Source organism: Strigops habroptila, chromosome 6 (assembly GCF_004027225.2).
Source record: "Strigops habroptila isolate Jane chromosome 6, bStrHab1.2.pri, whole genome shotgun sequence".
In the NCBI taxonomy this organism is placed as follows: domain Eukaryota; kingdom Metazoa; phylum Chordata; class Aves; order Psittaciformes; family Psittacidae; genus Strigops; species Strigops habroptila.
The window spans coordinates 32,677,561-32,699,167 of NC_044282.2; positions in this window are offsets into that span (position 1 = coordinate 32,677,561).

The window sequence follows — 21,607 nt, forward strand, 5'->3', positions numbered from 1 at the left end:
TCATGAGCTCATTAATGTTCCCCTCAGCAGGCTTGGTTTCATAGTATTAACATCTCAGAGTCATTTCTATAGACAGGGAAAAAGAAAGAAGCCAGCTGGTATTTCAGAGAAATGATCAGTATGAAAGTTAATCAAGTTTAATAATAGTTGAAAATAATTTCAGGTAATGTTTTTGCCTGCCAGATGTGGTACTACAGTGACGTAAACTGACCTTGGGTGGGGCTGTTACGTACCTACTGTCCTCTCCCAAAGCCATAAATGTCCTTCACCCCACATTATCCGCAGTGCTGGCTCCTCCTGCTTCCATGGGAGCTCATTGCAGGGAATAAATTATTAGAGAATGGCTCTTACTAAAAATAGAAAGCAAAATGTTTTCAACTGGTTCTTCATCCAAACTGCCCATGAGTGCTTTGCAGTGCAGCAGAGGGTGTATGGGCTGGGAGGAAAGCCTTGAATGGCAGTGGCTGATGGTCACTTAAACTGCTGTGAAAAATACATGTCATCTGCTTAAGCAATTCTCTGAGTTTATAGTGTTACGTGTGACCTGCTGCAAAAGCAATCCACATTATCATCCACAAGCTGGGTGAACCCTGGTTTTGCAATGCCTGGTGGTGCTGAAGCAAGTGGAGTTAGTTACTCATGTCTGTAAAATTAAGCAAGTATCTGTTCGATCTGGCCTCACTAGGGAAAAGCAGCCAGTTAAATACTGTCAACTGCATGAAGTAAATGGAAAAAACCCTGAGATTTCTTTCTCTCATCTTCTTCACTGTCAGAAATCTTGTGGAGTATTTATAACAACCATGTGTAAAAATGTTCAGGCGCAATTTTCAAGATTACTTGTGCCTTTGTGCCTTTTTCTTCTACTTTTTTTTTTTTAAAATTTATCAGCTTAGAAGATGCATTCTGATGACCAAAGATGATGTGTTCAGTTTTTCTTCTTAGAAATGATGTATTGAGGTTTTTTAAGACTGCAGGTAACACCCATCAAAAGAATATCTGCATTTGTCATGAAGACTTTCATGGCCCAGTGGAAGAAGTACATAGAATACCTGGGGAAACCCAGAGCTGTCTAAGGTATTCTCCTCAGGCACCAAGAAGCATTTAGATATTTTTCTGAGGTTGCCACATGCTGTCATCATTATTAATCCCATCTGAACAGTCAAGTCAAAACCCAGTAATCTCTGAAACTGGCATAGATGGAAACAACCATCACAAGCATGAGGTAAGCGCAAGGAGTGTCAGAGGTAAGTGTAAGCATAGTAACACTTTAAAGAGGTACTCGTCCAGTAGTACAGATCAAAAACAAGTTCTCAAAAATGATGGAACCATATCAGCAACTTTCTATCTTCTCTGCTTCTACAATGAAATATTTTTATTTCCACAGGAGTTACCCTTAAAACTAAGTATCAGAATTGAGAGAGATGACAAACTGGTTTGGAAGCTTCAAGTGGAACTCTTCTGCGAAAGAAAATTGGAGTAGGGAAAATGGCCCTTTAAGAATAATGTGTGCATCCAGATAACACAGAGAAACCGCCACTTCTGGGGATTTAAGACATGCTAACAAAGAAAATCTTGCAATAGAGTTTGAGCAGATTTTGAGTCCATAACTTTCTTAAACAGCCTGAATTCTAGAAAATACTGCTATCTGCCCCCAGCATAGGGTTCTGACTCTGGTCCCTACCTTCTCTGTACCTCAGACAGTGTTAGCAAATGGCATGCACTAAAACTGCAGCAGAATTTTAAAAGCTTAATGCAGCACCCTAACACACAATAGACAGGGATTATTCTTATTTTCTTCCTTTGTTTAATAATTGCCTTGTGTCCTGAAGAGTATAATTTTATGGAATTCTTTATAAATGTATTTCCTGATGATTGCTTGATGAGTATCATGAGTACGTTCCTGGGGGCATTCAGCCACTTTGTAAGTGATCTATAAGGTAATCTGGGCCTTTGGCCCTACTGCCACAGGGCACAGGACCATCCCAGCCAAGATACCTCTCACCATTGTCACTCTTTCAACCAGATGAGCTAATTGTGCATGTGTCATCATTCTGGTACTTTCTGGAACCAGCAGCTTTACTGTTCATGCATGTTCTTGGTCATGCACAGACACAGCAGGATCAGCCTTCCCTGGAAGTGTCAGGCTTTCTGAGCAATGTGGAGTTCTACTGAATCCAGAATGGAAATCAGATGCCAATTTTGGGAAGCAAGGATTATTCCACTGTAGAGTAGCAGCAGGACCAAATGCATAGCATGTGCTGGTGCAGGCTGAGGGTCCAGGCATCTGGGCTCCATGTGCCATCCCAGCAGCTGCTCCAGCTCCTTCCCAGGTGGCACAGACAAGGTGCCAATGTCCCATGAACTACACCAGCATAAGCTCCGCAGATCAATGCTTGTGCAGTCACTGATAAAGGGCTCAAGAGTTTAGTAATTTCCTCTGCTGTCAAAAATTTATCCTATTTCAGTACTTGGAAGAAGAAACAGAGTATTAATCCTGCAAGGAGGAGACTGGCTAAAAATCTGCCTTAGTTCTACCTCATGCTACTTCAAGAAATCCAGCTTCCTGCCATAGCATAAATATATGCATACTGGAGGGTATATATATGCATAGTCTGAGACTTCATAACATGAATACAGATCTACCCAAAAAGAACAATACATGCACCTTGGTACTGTTTAGGATCATGATTTCCAAGAAATAATTGCATCATTCAGGTCCTTGACTCCTCCAGGAGAGTCCACAGCTTGGACTGATGTACCCCAGCTGTGTACATCGTGGGTGACGAGATCTGGGATGTACCACTATAAGCAAGTAGAGAAAGATGTGGGTGAACACAGCCTACACTGTCAGTGTCTTCAATAATACTGTCTGTTTTCTTATCAGTGTTTATCCTAATATATATGATTTTCTGCTTTATGATCTGGAAAATATGTGAATACATTTCAGAGTGATTCAGCTATAATCATAAATACAGACACATAACAAACCCATAACCAACACTCCAGGAATAATTTCTTCATAAATCTCTTAAAAGTGCATATGCAAAAACTTGTCCTTATTGGTGGGTCTCAGATACTCACTGCAGCTCACAAACAAATACATTTTCTTTATTCATTTTCAAAATTTTCGTTTCAACAAGTCAGCCATTAATACATCTGCTGATAATCCATTTCTATCTTTGCATTTTCTGCATCTTCGATCTTTACCAAAGCACATCCAGGGGTGAAAGACTGGATCTACTAATATTCATGTACTAAACAGTTTACATTCATTCCTTAAGACTGCAATGGAAATCCAAATGAGGCATCTTTCGGCTTACTGGCAATGACTCTGCCTTGGTGTATGTAGAGGGGATTCAGAAGGCTGACTCTTTCATCTATAGGTCTTTTAGCTCACTCATTGAGTTGACTTGCAGATACAAGTTTACCTTGTGAAAGTATCTGGGGTTTGTAATGTTTTGCAACCCATATATCAGAAGTACCTTTTAAGGAAATTACATTTGACACATTAATAAACCAGTGTCAGTGTTGGGAACAGGGTGGTTAGGCTAAATATCTTTCTTTACTCTTCTAGGACTGCTGGGATTAGAAGCCAATGTGACACAGCAGAACCAAAACCAGAATGCAAGTCTGACCATAATTGTGAAGCTACATGCCATGGGCACTCAGATAGGAGAGACAATTCCTCTGTCATTCTCTCATCTCAAAGGTGGAGTACTACCAACTGGAGGGACTGAGCCACCACACATCACGTATGAACAATTATCCTCCCAAGTTGCTCTCCTTACCTAAGTACTACCTGGGTAGCTTCACAGTGACACATCCTCCTCCTGCTCAGTCTGTGAGATATGAGGAGACAATGGAAGGCAGAACACATGGTGTTACAGTTCACAGGATAAATAACCCTCATGCCATAAACACAGACAGTAACAGAGCTGGAATATAATGATGTGTTATCTCATGATTTATATTATTTGGTTTCTAGGGGTTTTTCTAACCCTTGTAAATAAATTCTTTGCAATTTCCCTTTTTTTCTCTGTAACTTTCTTCATGTTTTTTTCTCATTTTACAGGGCATTTAAAGCAATAAATGAGAGGAGGTAATTTGTGTATGACTTACAATGGTTGTAACGAAACTAAAAAATGTGAATGATTCTACCTATATGCGATACAACAGTTTTTATGAGCACTCTTGCATCTGTACTAAGAACTATTAGAATGTATTAGATAGATATATTAAGATGCTAATATAAGATACTAAGTGTATTAGAATACAAGATATATCAGAATAAAAGATGTATTAGAATAAAATCAAATAGATGACTAATAATGATAAAACAATTAAGCCATTTGAATTTCTAAAAGTCAATAAAATAGTTAAGATGACTACTGTACAGGAGTGGTACTTATTGGGTGACTTACTGTGTTCTTTTACTCGCACAAGCTGTAAATAAATATACAGGCCGATGGTATGTTACTATATCCATACATCTGTACAGAAGGGAAGAAAGAAAGAATCTTAGAGACTTTGTTGTAGTAAATAAGTGTAAGAAATCTGGGAAGAAGACAAATTTTAGATAGGTATTTTCTCTTTTTTCTTTTTAAGAATTATTTTTATTAATGAATCTAAATGTCAAAGGAGATATATTCTTGACTCATGCACATCAGAGCTATTCAAAATAGCTATTGATGATACCTACTCATTTTATAACCAAGATGCTTGGAGTTTATAACAAGTTTACAGTTTTTTTCTGAAAATCCCAAATATGTTTAAACAGGCAATCCAGAAGGCACGACTGGGAGCCGGCTTGGTTGAAAGGTGAGTACATCGCTGAGCCTAAATATGAAGAGGAAGTGTACAGAAGGTGGAAATGGGGCCAGATTACCTGGGAGGAGTGTAGAGGCATTGCCCAGGCATGCAGGGAAAAGCCAAAGCTCAGCTGGATTTGAAGCTGGTGAGAAATGGAAAAGGTAAAAAGGTCTTCTATAGATACCTTATCAGCAAAATGAAAATCAGTAAATACGTAGTCAGCTGCTGAACGGGGTAGTTGAAAAAGAACATGGCAAGCACTAAGTACTTTCTTTGCCTCAGTCTTTAGTGAGTCTTTATTTCGTTAGGCACCTCCACGTCTCTGTGCTGACTGGCTGAGCCTGAGAGAGAGAAGTACCAGAAAAAGACATTTTAAAAAGTGCGTGAAGGAAGATCCATCTACAGGACAACTACAGGACAGCTGGCCCTGAGTCAGTTTCTGGAAAGTTATGGAGAAAATTATCTTGAAAACCATTTCCAAGTGCATGAAGGCCAACAATGGAAATTGGAATGGCCAGCATGGATTTACTAACAGCAAATTATACCTGATCAGCATGACTGTCTTCTGTGATGAAATGACTGGCCTTGTGGACAGCAGGGGAACAGCAGTTCTAAAGTCTTGGTTTTAGAAAGATTTTTGGCACGTTCTTGTATAGCATCTAAACAGCCAAATTGAGAAGGTTTGTTCCAGATAGGTAGACTGCAAGATGGCTGAAAAACTGGGTTCAAGGGATTTGTACTACAATTAGTGTTTAGTTACGAATGATGTTCCCCAAGGACTGATTCTGGGGTCAAAAATATAACATGTTCATTGATGACATGGATGATAGGGTGGAACACAGCCTCAGCAAGTTTGCAGATAACATCAAGGTGGGAGGAGCAATCAGTGCGCTGAGGGACAGGGTTGTCTTTGAGAGGGACACTGATAGGCTGGATAAATCCTCATGAATAGAAACTTCATGAAGTTCACCAATGACAAATGCATAGTTTTGCGATGGGAAAACAAGCATGCAGCCTGGGCACTGACTGGGTAGAAAGCAGATTTGCAGAAGTGGACCTCAAAGAGAAGTTGACCAGGAGCTGGAATTTAACCCATGTGGGGAAGGCCAACCACACACTGTGCTGCAGTGGCTGGAGCACAGAGAGCAGACTGTGGGAAGGGATCCTTCCACTCAGTGCTTCTGAGGCTACATCTGGGGTACTGTGTGTTGTATTTTACAGGTTTTACTTGCTTCACTTTCCATATGGTTCTCTCTAATCTGTGCTAGAAACTCTAGGTAAGCCTTGGACATTATGATTCATCTGACAGACTTACTGGAAGTCTTCAGTTGGAAATTAAAAATATATTTTAAAAAGCAGATTTTGAAGGTACCTGCTATTTGATGAAGAAGCAGTCCATAAAATCAGATCTCCCTCTGATTGGGGGAAGAAGGGAAAATCTCGGCCTTTCGAGCTTTGGCAGGCATATGCTCTTTATCTCATGAAGGCAGGCTTTCTAACATATTTATGTTTTAAATAGATATTATAGACTCTTTAGGAAAGACAGGCCAGGCAGACGGGGAGGGGGTGTAGCTATTTATGTCAATGACTGGCTGGAGAGTATGGAACCCTGCCTGTGGACGGGTGTAATTTTTTGGTACCCTTATTGTCTGACTGCATATTAGCAAGGTGCTACACTAGTTGCTAAGAAAAGTAGCTATTTATGTTAGAATATTTATATTAATTGGGAAGTTAATTTGGCCAGCTGTTGTACACAAGCCTTTGGCTTATGCAACTCGAAAATAAATGAGTCACATGACACCCACTCTTTTAAGGGAAAAAAGATTATGAAAACAAGATACTGCATTCTTGAATAGCTACTTAAAAGTCAGAAACCCTTCATTTCTTTAATGAGATGAAAGATTTGCATAAGCATTGTTATTTGGATTTATTTGAAACAGATCTCCAGCTTTGAAAATATAAAAACTTGCTCCTTTGAATGTAGTTTAAATGAAGGATGTTTACTGAAAAGTTGATCCTTATAATTTCTCTCACTTATCAGTATCATAGATAACTTCCACAGTTAATAAACAGTATACAGGTAATAAACTGCACAGATTATCTGTAATACAGCAAACCGGATATATCTTTCCACAGAATTTATCAGTCCGTTTAGACATGGTTTCAGGTACTTGTGATAGGTTCAAATGGGGCTTTTATTTTTATTAAGGTAACAAGTGCTCTTTAGAGTAACCAGTAACTGAATTTCTGTCCCACTCTCAGCTTTACAGCTTTTATCCCGCCTGTCTTCCTGTGAGACCAAGATTTACTAGGCCCCTCCAAGAACAGACTCACTCTCAAAGGTAGCAGCAGCAGCACAACCTTTCTACAGAGAGGAATGGAAAAGAAGGAACTATTTGTTCTTCGCACTTCTGTTCCTCCTGCGTTATCGTTTCCTTCAATTAATAAGAAAATAGCCATTATTAGTAATGGCGATTATTTTGCTTGGTTGCAGTCATGGTAGTTCCTAATGTCTAACAAGCACACCAATGTGATCTAACCACTCTCCAGCTCAAGATAACAGCCTCCAAAGGCAATAGCTATTCCAATCTAGCCTATTGCTTTTGTTAGTCTATACTATATATTTTTAGCTCTTTTTAGGTAATTTTTGCTATTACAAAACAGCCCATTTTGCCTCACATTCATCCCAGCATGTGAACGTAGTTCTAGTCGAAGTGCAAAATATCTCTGCAATTTTTCCATCAATGATCTTTACACCTGTATTCATATACATCCACAAAGTCAACATGCACAGAATGATCACAGTGCAGATAGTTAGCAGTGTTATTTTTGTATTTACAGTTTTTTGTGTGATAACTAAAGAAAAGCTAATCGTCAGCATTTCTCAGTGCATTGTTTTATTTTGTATGTTTTTCATTTCCAGAATCTCAAAAATCTCAAATCAATACTCCCTAAGCAAAGATCACAGTCAGAGTTACTACAGAGTTATTACCCAAAGATAGATTTAATCACTTACACAAGACAAAAATCTTATTAAACCTGTTGCATTTCCAATATGCTATATATTTGGTGAGTATGAAGAGGTTTTTATTTAAATGATTGTGTCAAGGTGTATGTATTTCTATAAATTTCTGTACATTAGAAACAGAAATTAGAAAGTGGGGAGCTGCCATGGTAAATGCATGCAGGAGAAACTTGGTTATCTATCGATACTGGATTAAATAGCCAAGAAGACTGGCACACTGCTGTTAGAGAAAAGAACAGATGCTGAAAACTCACAAGAACCCAGTCTGCGGTGACAGACTCTGTTGTGGCATACAGCGACATTACTAGAACGGCAACAAGCCAAGCAAGAAGTGCAGCACTCTGCAGCTTGAGAGCAAGACTTCACTTCTTGCAACCACATCAGCATTGCATCTTCACTGCACGGGGCCTAGACGCCTGGAAATACTTGATTCATTAGTCAGTGCTGACAGAACACTGACACTTTCAACTCTCCTGAGGGCTACCATCTCCCCAAAGTGCACTTTATTTGATCCCTCGCTGTGTCAGGCCAAGTGTCCTAAAGACACATGGCTGTGTTCCCAGTAGGTATCTTAGTTAACTATGTGCTTTATTTATTTGCTGTGCAAAGCAGCAGAAGAATCTTCAACCAAGACAATGAATTCAAATAATACCTGGTCTAGTGTGGAACACTTCATTGTATGAACTTGTACAGCTTGACTATGATTCATAGCTCTCTTGTATTTCATGCATAAATCATCTTTTTGCAGTTTCATGAAGTCACCATGAGAAGGGGAGGGAGAAAATGTGAGTGGATAGGTTCTTCCACGAAGACAATCACAGCCAGGATGGACAGGGCTCCTCTGGAGCAAAGGAGGGCCAAGCTTTGAATACAACGGCACTGTCTGACCTGCTCCTCACTTTTGCTCCTCCTTGTCCCCACAGTACATGCTCCTTCTTTAGCTGGCAACTGGTTCCAGGGAGAGGCAGAGCAGGATAGTTCACTCCTAACGAAGCTAATATTTCAGACCATACACTAAGCAACAGGTAGCCTGGTATATTTTTAAGGTTCTGTTCATATCCAGACAGAATAAGAAATATTTTCTTTTAAAATAAACACTGATACTTTGATCTCATCATGCAGCCCTGGGCCCTGCCCAGGATTTTGAAGTGACACCTCCCTTCTCCCCACCCGAGGTTATTGCTGCTGTATCATGTCTTGGCAATACCTGCAATTTGTGTGCATGACATGGTGTAGGTATTGTCTGCATGACTCAATTGTAATTACTCTGAATTTTGATACGGGGGCTTTGGCACACGAATCATTTGTGACTTAATAGGTGAATTGTCTGTTTCTTTCATATGGCTTTAATGAGCCTTTGTTTCCTGTTGTCCTACGTTTACAAGACACAGTACGTCTACCTTCACCCACACTAAACCTGCCATTACTATCAACACAACTGTCCTACTCATAATTGTTGCTTCCCGCACACCTATGCAGGCACACCTACTCATGTGTATACTCATATGCATGGTGTGATGCGGCATGGTCCCTGATAGAGACAGAGGAGGTACACACACCATGGAAAAACTGTAAATGCTGACAGTATAGGGATAAAGAGTCATGTTCACCTCCTTCATACACGTACATTTGCAGGCTTGCAAATTTTTTTTTTAAACAGTCTATTCAGTCTTTTTTAAATTTTTTAAAATTTAAAATTTTTTTATTTTTTTAAATTTTTTTTTTAATTTTTTTAAAATTTAAATTTAATTTTTTTTTAAACAGTCTATTTAAACAGTTCTATTTTTTTAAACAGTCTCTGGCACAGCTCATAATGTTTTAAAGAAATAAGTAAAATGCTGATATAAAAAGATTCCTGTACTTTCTTTGCACCAATGAAATGACTGAACAGGAACATCCACACTGAGGTAGTTCTAAAAGGAACATGTTGCTCAGGACAGAAAAGTCTTTTCTCCTGGTAAAACAAAGCTTATTTTCTTACTTTTATAGTACATTGAAACAGTGTTCTGGTGTGTTATGCCTCAGCTTTTCATATGGAGTATGTCCTTAAATATCATTTATATAATCCAAATGAAAGAAGACTTGTGCAACAGTTTTCAGAAAACAAAAACTGACTGCATGAAAGTATCACGATGACAATAAAAAACAGATAATGGTTATGTCCATATTATCTCTTAAGGAGAGCAATATTCTTGACACATGTCACACAGAAAGCCTTAGATCAGCTGTATGTATCTTCAGTCATCCCTTGACATATACACTATGAAACACCCATAAGAAGGGTCAAAAGGGTCAATATGCCTACCCACGTATCTACTAGTCATGTGATACTACTCTGCAGCACTTAGGGACAGGCAGAGGAGAATTCTTCCTGGCAGAGGGAGCAGTGGCCATGTCCATACATCAAGAGGAAGGGTCCTTGGGCTCTTTCAAAACCGGGCAAGCTGAGGCCCACTTCTGCCTTTCTCTGCTCCTGTTTTCTCAATGGATCATTTCTAAGTCCAACTGTAGGAGAGACATGTGAGGGAAGCCTTTCTGAAGGCTTTGGTCATCACTTGTCAGGCAGGTTTGAAGTGGTCTGTGGGCTCTGGAGCATGTGTATGCATTTTAAATTAAAGAGAACTTAGGCAAACATTGGATTGACACAGCCAAATTAGGCAAGTGACTATTTTTAATTCAGTTTCTGATTTTCCACAAAGATGCTTAAGAGGAAGGAAGGTGAGTGAATCTCCACAGTTCGAAAGTATCTTATCATTGACAGTCTCCCTCTTCATGTTTCTTCTTACCTATTTTTTTTCAAACTTAAACTTTTCAATTCTTAATCTTATGGAAGTCTTTCCTTGAGTTTAATTATTTTTGTCACTTACCTCTGAACTCTTTTCATTTCTGCCCGATTAAAATGCAGTCAGTTGTCTTATGCAGAAAGATAACCCTGTGTTACTGACAGTGTGCAGCTTTTGCCGGAGGTTCACTGAAAAAAAAAAAAGAAAAAATAGGTCAATAATTATTTAAATGAGAAGACAGGCTTCTCTACAGAGTAGATTAGATTAATTTTGATACACTGCAAAGCAAAACGATAATTTACCACTGCAAAAGATATGCTAAATATGTCATCTAGGAATTCTGTATTAACTGGGGCAGCAATTTCAATAAATCTAGCTCCAAAATCCACTGCCTTGGTGTTTATATTCAGATTAACCAATCTCTGGTTGTTATGGATGAAATTAGTAATTGTATACTTGTCATGGTAACTCAGGACAATACTTAAAAAGCAACCTTGGAATAAAGTATCTGGTTTTGGAGCATAAGTATAGGCTGTGAATTATCTCAGTTTATAGAAAACGATCTCAACCTCTTGGCTTAGGTAAAAACTGTAATGTTACGTTCATTACAATGCTAACAGGCTCATCAGCTCTGAAATCAGTTGTTTTCTGATATCTTTGTGCTACATATCCTTTTTGGCTCAAGCAGGTATTCCTGCCCCTTCTTTGGGCGAGAAGAATGGATTAAGCATGTAGGAATCATCTGTCCAAAGCATATTATGGAATATGAGCAAAAATGACAACAGAACTTTCAAACCTCTTAACAGTCTGATATAAACGCCACATCAAGATAAACACCAGCTTCACAGAGAGCAAGTTTGGTAATAGTGGAAAACCACCCCAAGACTCTTCCAATAAACCAGTCATTTTTCAGTTTCTCTCTGTTTACTGTGTGATTTGCATAAGAATTCCTCTCAGTACGAAAGCAAATATATTCCTTCACGCTTTATATAGACTCCAAAGTTCAAGTCCTCAGTCAACAGTGGCTACTTCTTTGTAGTGAATTTTCAGGATGTACAATGAGCTGACAGATAAAAGGATAAGTCTGTCAGAAATGAATAATGGATGGCAGTGTTTGCATGAGTTTTCCCTGATGAGTCATGTAATTTCCTTAACATTTCTGAAAGATATTATATGGATCTGGAGTGTAAACCAAATCTCAGTTTTAAAAATGGGGAGAAGCATTCTTCCGAAGGTAAGGGGAACACAGCTCTGATGGATGACTACTATGCCATGTATCACAGCATAATGTGATAGCCCACCTTAAAGCAAAGGAGAAAAACATCAGTGCCATGAGTTGTGTATGTAAAATGTGAGTCTGGTAAAGAAAGCTTGAGAGTGTAACTGAACTGCAAGATTAAAAAGGGATCCGGCAAGAGTAGACTGGCTGGCAATCTTTAGGACAGATCGGGCGTGTATGAATGTTATACTGTGCAAAAAGGAGACTTTGATCTAAACCCCCGTCATTTATGTATGTATGTTCATCATGCCTTTGCAAAAATATTGTATTTAATGCAAAAGTTAGTTTTTATAGCAGAACTATGTTTATGGTGATTTAGAAAGAATACAACATAACAGCAATACCAATAGGTCATCCTAAGGTTTGACTATTAGAAAACTACAAAAGTCAGGATATCTGACATACTCTGAAGAGCACCTTTTTTACACTGTGAATTTTAAAGTTCAGCTCCTTTATGCCTCCAATGAACTAACAGAATAGAAGGCCCAGTGGGGGGATTTACAACACAGGGTAAGTCTGTGCTATTTTGTCACACTGATTTAAAGGCTTGGTAAGTCAACTGCAGTGCTGCTAACAAAAATCCTAAATACAGTTCTGTACCATATACACAAAGAGAAAATAGCATATGGTCCTTAGGCTGTATTCTATATACTTCTGTATTTTCAATATTATAGATGTGTACCTGTTGTGTATTTCAGTGTTCACAAAACACTGTTGAACTGTTCACAATACTTATGAACACAAAAATAAAGAACAATTATAGTATGACTTTTCCTCAAAACACTGCAGGCTGCACAGATGCCCAAGACTTCAGCAGTTTTGAAAATTCACTGTGATGAATTTCGTTTTCAAACTGAAAGTATTATATATGTGCAGAGACCGTAAGTATCTCTAGAAATGCCTGAAGGGGAAACTGGATTAAACAGATATCAAGCTCTACTTGAGCTAGCAAAAAGCATTAAATATGATCTTCAGATAGCCTGCAGATTAAGCATAGCCACCAACATATTGTTTAATATCTTAAAAGTGATAGATGTACCAGATTTTTTGTTAATTTTTTTAGCAATACACAAATATATTCCACATGCATACTTGCAGCTATTATTGTGTTGATATTTCCTGCCACTAGAGTGTTATATACATGTTTGCATAGCAAAAGAAGCATTGCAAATACACATTGCCTTCAGAGGAATACAGTATATGGAGTCTACAGTATCAATACCCTATTTCCTTATTTTGCATACTGACTTCTTAAAAAATCGGTATTTTATTAAATTTAAAATGATGGGAGGAAATCAGAAGTTAGAATCAGGACTGTTAAAATGGGACACATTGCTTAATTTATTTTTATAATTTATGATTTAAGGATTTTAAATTAATTCAACATTTATTCAAACACAGAAAGAAATTACTTTCAAAGGCCCCTAATATGCTTTTCACAATAGGCTTGTGTTAAAAAATAAAGTTGGTAATCAGGGCTTTATAGAATTTCTGAACTGATACTAAGTGTGACTTCATCTGGTTAATTAAAAGGGCAGTCTCTGGGAATAAGAATTATACACAGGAGTTTATACTACCACAATTGTATTCACCCAGGGAAAAGTAAAACTATCAGATGTAAACTGTTGCCTTCAGCACCATCAGCTATTTTGCAGTAGGTTTACTATATATTCTTGTTCCTGTTAAACAAAGGAGTACTGGTTAGAAAATAAGTGTTATTTTAAATTCTAGTGCATTTATGTCATATTATCTTAGCTAAATGATATAATCTATTCTCTTGAATTCTACATCTGGTGATTCATACATAGTCTAATCAACAGTAGGAACAACGGATATTAATTTGCAAATTTCTCACACGATAAATTTATTCTTTGTCCTTCAAAGTTACGGTTATTCCCTTAGGATACACGCTGACTTTAGGCTTGTTACTAAGGCAGATGACAGTACCTTTAATGTAAACATAAAGAATGAGAAATAACAAGTATTTTTTACTGTTGACATCTGTTAAAGCAGTAATATATTCACCTTCGTATTCAGGTAAAGTAAAAAGGATACTGAGAGAAGTAGGTAAAAAAGGGGGTTGAAAACTCAGATGGGTACTTGTGAGTCTGGTACTAGACATTTATAATTAGTGAATATACACAGAGTACAGATGGTGAGGAACTTCTCCAAACACAGTTACACATCCATTCACAGAAAAAGATTGCTAGTACTGTTGTCATATCAAGTAGTTGCATTCATACCTTATTCTCTCTTTGCTACTGTGATGGTTCTCCTCCCCAGCTGAGACATAAATATTGCCATTCAGAAACCCCTAACTGTAAATAACTCTAAATAAAAACTTCTGATTGTCAAACACATTTTTTAAAAATTTTATACCAATTTATTATGAAAAATCCCCACACTGTGATCCTTCTTTGACCATCACAGTGTTCAGTTTAAGTAAAAAGGAAAAGGAGTATTAGACCTCAGTTCTTGGTTTGAGTACAAGGAAGCAAGTCTATGAAATGTGTTCAGTGGATCAATAACAGCAACATCTCTGATTTCTTTCTTTTATACATATGTATATGTACTTAGGGGAAAAAGCCCATAAAATAAAGGCTAAAACTCTAGTCCTGTTGAGGACTGGAGAAGTTAACAGGTTTCACTAAAGCCAGGATTTCATCTAAAGGACTTTTACTGTACTAACTGAGAACAGAATCATTCCAGTCTGGCCCCAGTCCTGGGATGAACCGAAATCCTAACAACAGGTCAAGATTATATCTATCCTGGGGGACTTGGGAAAATTTCCACGCTTGTAACTCCAGCCACATCCCCTGATTGCTCATGGGTCACCTTCATGTCAGAATGGGATCTCGTCATTCACCACACCTTCCCTCATCTCACCCAATCCATATGTTCTCATGGAAAGCCTAATTATTCATGAAGAAACTCTGCTATAAGCACTAGAAGGGAGTAATGGCATTCCCAGATGAGGTCCTTGATCTGGACAACCTAGGAACTAGCACCTAGAGGTGCACCACTTACCCCTCTTATCCCTAGAATGACCTTCACACCAAACACTGCATGTGCAAAGGAAGGGATGAGAGCTAACTATGCTGGTGCTGTATGTATGAGGAACATCTGCATGCTAGAGTATCCCAAACCAGAGGGTTAGGGCTGTGTCCTGTATCAGCCAAGCAGTTAGTAATAGCAGGCATTTCTGGCTCCAAACCAAATCTGAGCATGGAACTGTTTCATGAAACAACCAGTAAGCATCATATGAACTACTTATTTGCCATATTTTCTGGACATGATAGAAGCAGTGACCCATTTCCCCATGGGCTGACGTTATGACATAATAGAGTAAGAAAAACATGAAAACTTAAGCTAATGGTATTTTTTCACCATATCTACTTACTTTCTAACCACAAAACCAACTACAGTACTTCATAATTTACTGAATGCAGACTTTCAAGACATGCCTTATTTTGTAAACAATTACTTTTTTCCATGATACTGAAGATGTCTATTAGCTGGGCTATGCAAGCAGGTCTTTAGAGGGGTCAGTGACAGTCTGAGAAGCTGGAGTAGAAAGCAAAGCTTCTGAGGATTGTGTGACAGCTGCCACAAGGGCTTGGGCTTTGCCATCTGTACCATGCAGCAGTTGGCTTTTGCACTGCGATTTCCTTTAAAATACCCATCTCTAGCTATGCTGCGTATTCTGCACCCCATGGTCACTGTGCTTTTTTCGCTTGCTTTTACGCAAATCTGTACCTGTTGAGCAATTTGAAACCCAACAGGAGTCTGGCTGTTTTGCACATGAGGCAGTGTGCAAGTGACAGAAGAGAAAAAGTGGCTGTGTTGCAAAACTGAGCTCAGCCCTGGAGCAAATGGACAGATTTGAAGTTCTTGTACTAGATCTCCTTTAACTGAAGTCTCTAATGATCATCTGTTCATATAAGGAAAGCTCTCGCCTATTCTTATTGTTTTATATAATTTCTTGGTATTTATGGGTAATCCTTTCTCCCTGACCTTTACAGAAGCTGAAATAAGAAGGAAAGAAATGAAATAGTTTGGAGGAACACTTCTAAAAAAAGCTGTAGGCAACTACATTCACCAATTAACACACAATGTGGAAGCTGCTGCATTTGGTGTGAATGTGAGAGGCTGCTCATGGTCTGATTGTGCAGCTTGACCCTCCTTCGTACCTGGTGCAGTCACCCCAACTTCCCCACCTTTGCTTGAGGCGAGCTTCACAAGCACTGCAGGCTGAAATGCTGAGATTGTTCAGATACCCAATGACACATATTCTGGACCTGCAGTTATTAAATACTATCTGATGCATGACTTTCTGAACCAGAGAGTTGCTCAGATGTTTGAGGGTTCAAAAGAGTCTATGGATCTGAATTTAAGTAGTTAAGTATATAGCTAAAGACATGAGGCACAAACCCATGTGCTAACATTCAAATTGGTATTGGCAGCAGTGTAGCTGCTTGTCAAAAGATAAAGATCATACCCTCCAAATGGATTCACTTTGGCCTCAGTTCAGCAAAAAAAGTGCCCAATAATGCAGCTACAGTCAATACAACATGCTAACATGATTTCCATTGACATCTTCCTTCTCTCCATCCCCATCTCCACCAAAGCGATTTAAAAAAAAAAAAACCAAAACCAAAAACAAACCCCAAGGCCAACAGAGAGAAAAGTGAGAAACCATCAAGAAAAAGACCAGGACAGTTAATAAAATAGCCTTCATAGAGGGAGTACTGTATGCACTTGCTCTTTCAAGCTCATCCCACTGGATCAAACACACATTTGAAGAATTTTCTTCTTCCTCACCTGTCACCTTCCCTTTGCAACATGACTCCAGATCCTGTCTGAGGCATAGGCACATGAGAAAAGAACAAGAACAATAGTCCCACCCATTAAAAATAGTTTTATGTCCATGACCTACTAAGATGCCTCCTCACATGTTTTTCGGTGTAATTTTTTGACTTAAAGTATCTTTCAAACTATTCAGGAAGTTAACATCTTCAGCAGAGAAGCCAGGAGCCCTGACACTTTGTTTTAAGAAAGCAGTAATGTGTATCTTCATAGCATTATTCAACAAGTCAACTTATTCACAGCCTACATGGCCATAGCTATGAATTTTCAACTTACTGTTCTCTTAACTCAAGTTGACAGGACTCTGGGCTTCTGTATTTGTTTTACTGTTGAGGCATTGTCTGATCTTTAGTACGGTAGTTTCCCTGAGATTTTCCATCTGTAAAACTAAAATAAAATGCACCTCCCTAACACATTGTCATACTGTTGTGGTTTGATATTGCTTGAAAAATCCCTTTATAAAGTTTATACATTTATTATACATTGCGTCTTTTCAGCTGGATGGTTGAATGTGCAGCATTATGGTGAAGAGCGCACCTGACCTGAATAAGGGCTAATCAAGTCTAACTTCTACGTGAATACGTATATTATGCTCAGCGTTTCAGAAATACTCTCCTTACATCTCTGTTTGGGGTACAGAGTGGAATTACAACAGCTTTAATTGTAAGGAAGAGGCTGATGATGCTATTGATGGTGTGCTCTGTTTTTCTTGTATTTGATATCATCAGCAGCCGATGGACTGAAAAACCCATATAAACACATCCTGTATGAAGGATACCAAATGCTTTCAGAACAGCGAACCCATTTTCAAATCAGGTGGGATGTATGTGAAAATTGCTAAAAATTTTGGATTAGTTTTCCATTTTTCATGACCTTTGTCCATTAACAAAAAGGTGAACTGAGCAAGCAGTTTCATATTCCATGTTGTTCCCTTGCAGATGATTTGTTTTGTTACATTTTATTACTGGTAGAGAAGGTGGCAGTGATGTTGTAATGCTATTAGTTAAAAGCTGGTAAGCATCCCTTTTGGAAAGAGCCTGGGGAGTTTAATAGGCAAGAAATCAATAAAGAAGTATTTTATCAGGAAGAGCTAATCTACTGAAATTGAGAAAGGATTATCTCTTGTGTTATTTCTTAATGGATCTTCATGAGCTCTGCACCACAGATATTTCTTTCATTATTGTATATAAAAAATTCATAACTATTCTGATTAAAATTCATGTTAGCTTACACAGTAATGTAAACTGGGATCAGAACCATGCAAACTATAAATTATATGTGGTTTCTTCATTTGATATCATTCCTTTTCTTAATTTTTCAATATCTAGCCATAATCTTTATACACATAACAACAATGCTTAGTGTAGACATTGTTTTATCTGTTTGCAATTCTATGTAATTACTTTAAACCAAAAGTACCCACTGCAAATAGATAATGTGACCCCCCATTACACAAATGTGGAAACCGAGGAGAGAGGAGTTAAATGAATCATCTGAAATGGTCGCAAAGTGTCAGTGCCAGGAATAGAAGTCAGGCGTGTCTCAGTTATAATCTAGATTTAACCCGCTGCAACAATGTCAAAGTCCAGAGGAGTGGTAAAAGGCAAAATGATTTAAACAACATTAGCTATAACCAGTGGAGTGGAAGCATATAGGATATCCTTTGTGACCTTCACATGGGTTAACTGATTTTTTCTGCTTATAATGTTTTAGAATATATTTTTTATATTTTCCAATATAAAGGAAAGGTAAAAAAAAAAACCCAAAAACTAGACCAAAGCATTTGATACCATTAATACAGAAAGAATAAACATGCACTAAAAGTGGGTATTAATGATGCCCCATGATAATCTATATCTGGAAGAGCATTTCAGTTGGCTCATATTCCTTCTAGTCCCTTCCCTGTGGTATGTCTCTCTTGCTTATCGCTAGCCTGCCCTTACTAGAAAAAATTGCCCAAAATAGCATGCATTTATGGCCACTGACTAATGCTTTAATGTGATTCTATGCTCGTTGTTCATTTCAGATGATGAGTTTTGTTCAGATTAATATTATAAAGTTTATTGAGGCATTTATTATTGAGATATCAATTCAAAATTCCAGCTGCCTGTTTGCCTGGGAGAAGTCACTGTTTATAAGGACAAGAAAATACATCACTATTCTTTTAAATTCTTATCCTTAGCATGATAAGGGTGGAAAAGATGACTTTTGCACAAGAGCTGGTCATTTCTGAAATTAAAATTTTGCAAAGTTGTTTTTGCATTGTCCAGGCTGACCATAGCAAAACACGCTTCCCTTCTGTTTTGTGGGACATTTACTCACTACAATTTCACGCATTCTGTTGTGGGTGCAACAGCCTAATTTTTCTGAAATCCATAAATACTGATGATTTAGAGATCCACAATATTCATAAACTCCAACTAGCCTTTAACCTGAAAACAGGCACTATTTCCCTGTGAAGTTTTCTACGTGCGTGTTGAGGTGCAGGGGTTTCCATGGCAACTAGAGGTTTGCAGAGTGTTCAAGAAACTCTGCAAGTTAAAATTAGCTTACATGGTCATGCATAGATGATAAGGGCCCGGGGTTATGCAGTGTGTGCAAAGTGGGTTTGTGAAATTTAGTAGAGGATGTTACAACCCAAACCTGCTGTATGGTGTGTTATCAATGGATTCAGCCACAGTGCCTCTGGAGTGAATACAGATTGCTGGCAGACTTTGGGCATCTAAGAAAAATGGAGTGGCATTTAAAATAAATTTTAAAACAAAACCTAACCTTTAAACGCATTAGAGAATAAGGAAAATTTCATTGTGATTAATTGGAGTTAATGGAAGTTAAATGACTCAGGAGCCTTTTTGTGTTCATAATGTTAAATTGCTTTACAATCATCCCAGTTTATTCCTGACTATCTTTCCCTTGCCTGGACACTGTTCTCATGCATGACCTGTTGTAGGTCGACTCACTCCACAGCTGCAACACTGTAAATTTAGGAGAGACATCAAAGAGGGCATGGGTTTGTGTCCCCCATTTGAAGGGGGCATAGGTTTGTCTCCATTTAGAGTATAAATATAGCAGTATAGCAGGAGTCTGGAGATAACATTTCTGTTTTAATGAATCCCTCTTACAATACTGTGAGATCTGTGGCAATTGGACTAACACTGTAGCTAACTTGGTTGATCTGTGTCTGAGCTTGTCTTATGCCCCAATAAAGATGAATATTTCAAGACAGTACAATGGTGAAGCTATTTATGGAATAGAATAATTTGTAGTTATATGCCTTTGTTTTATCATGCATGATGGGTGCATGATCCTAACATGTCCATCCTAACACAGGACAGTTTCATGTTTTGTGTGCACTATGACTGGAGGAAATTGGAAATAGTGTATTTGGGTGTTTCTATAAGACAATTCAGGAGATGATATAAAAATAATTTAAAAGGCACAATCTTACTTCCACTGCAGTCAGAAAGAGAGTTAGATCTAACCAAAGGTGTTGTGTTTTGTCCGGTCACTACTTCAGGAGATTAAACCCTACCGAATTGGTTAAGTGCGATCACCTGCTTTTTATCTGAGCTACACTTTATTTAAATTTTTTTTTTTATTTTGTGACAATTTATTTATTGTGACAATTTATTTTGTGACAAGAAAGAGTATGGGATAAGTCATCCTCCCCTTCTGTTCGTGAAAATGCTGGTTCACTAAATCAGCTAGTTGATTGAAGATGCTGACATTATTGCAGAGGAGGAGATACATAAAATACTGTGAGAAAAGATGTTTCTCATCCTAATCTTACTATTTTGATAATTTCGATAAAGCATGAATTCCAACAAAGTAGAGTTCTATCAAAAATGTCTTTTTCTTCCCTTGATGACTGCGATGACTTCTGTATTGCTTCAAAAATACATCCAGGGAACACTAAAATCATACAACTGACAGTAAAGCCACCTATAATTAAGGGATGATTGTTAATATGGATGCCCTCTTCTGTGGCTGGATATTGTAAAGATGCCTGCAGTCACAGGCTTGCCTTCTGTTTCCTATCAACCCAACCAAAGAGATCAACATCTCAGTGTAAAAAGAACAAATTGTAGCAAAAGCTGTATCAACTAGGCACTGAAAAACAAAGCCATGTTAAGATGCAGGAGGAAAAAGATGCAAATAGGAAGAGAAGGCAGCTATTGGTCAAATCAGTGGTGCAGCTTCACCTGGATATGCTGTACTATGCAGACCGAGCTACCTCTGAGTACTGTACCTCGTAAAAGCTCAGAAAAGAATGAGAAAAATGATAAAGGTGCAGCAATGTCTCTCTGCACTGAAAGGAGACTGAAAATACTGGCATTGCAATATTTCAGCAAGAAGACAATGGTACACGATAAAAAATATTTTAGAAGCACATGTAAACGGGAAGTATGCCAGGACTTCTCTTGTTGCAATATAGTGAAAGAACAAGAACACAATTCACTAATTAATTTGTCCCTTTCCAGCCCACTGAAGAGAAAGCAGCATTGCTGGAGTCCCTGCCTAACTTCTTCCTCCCTGCCTGGAGGTTTCTGACGCTCTGTTGTGGGTGATAAGGAATTGTAAGCAGTCAGACACTTGACAATAGCGCATTAACAATAGGGGTAGGCAGAGCTTTCCATCCTCTTAAAGTATAAAGGAGCCAGGATAAATCCTCCTGTAGAAACGAGGAAATGGGGCATCAGTCCTGACCAAACCTCCCTTAGCTCTTTAGGATTGCACAGCTACACACTGACACGCTGCTTCTACATCTAAAATATAAATGTATAGTGTTTTCTTCTTTTTATTACATTGTACATATGGCATATGGAAACACAGAATGCTATTTAT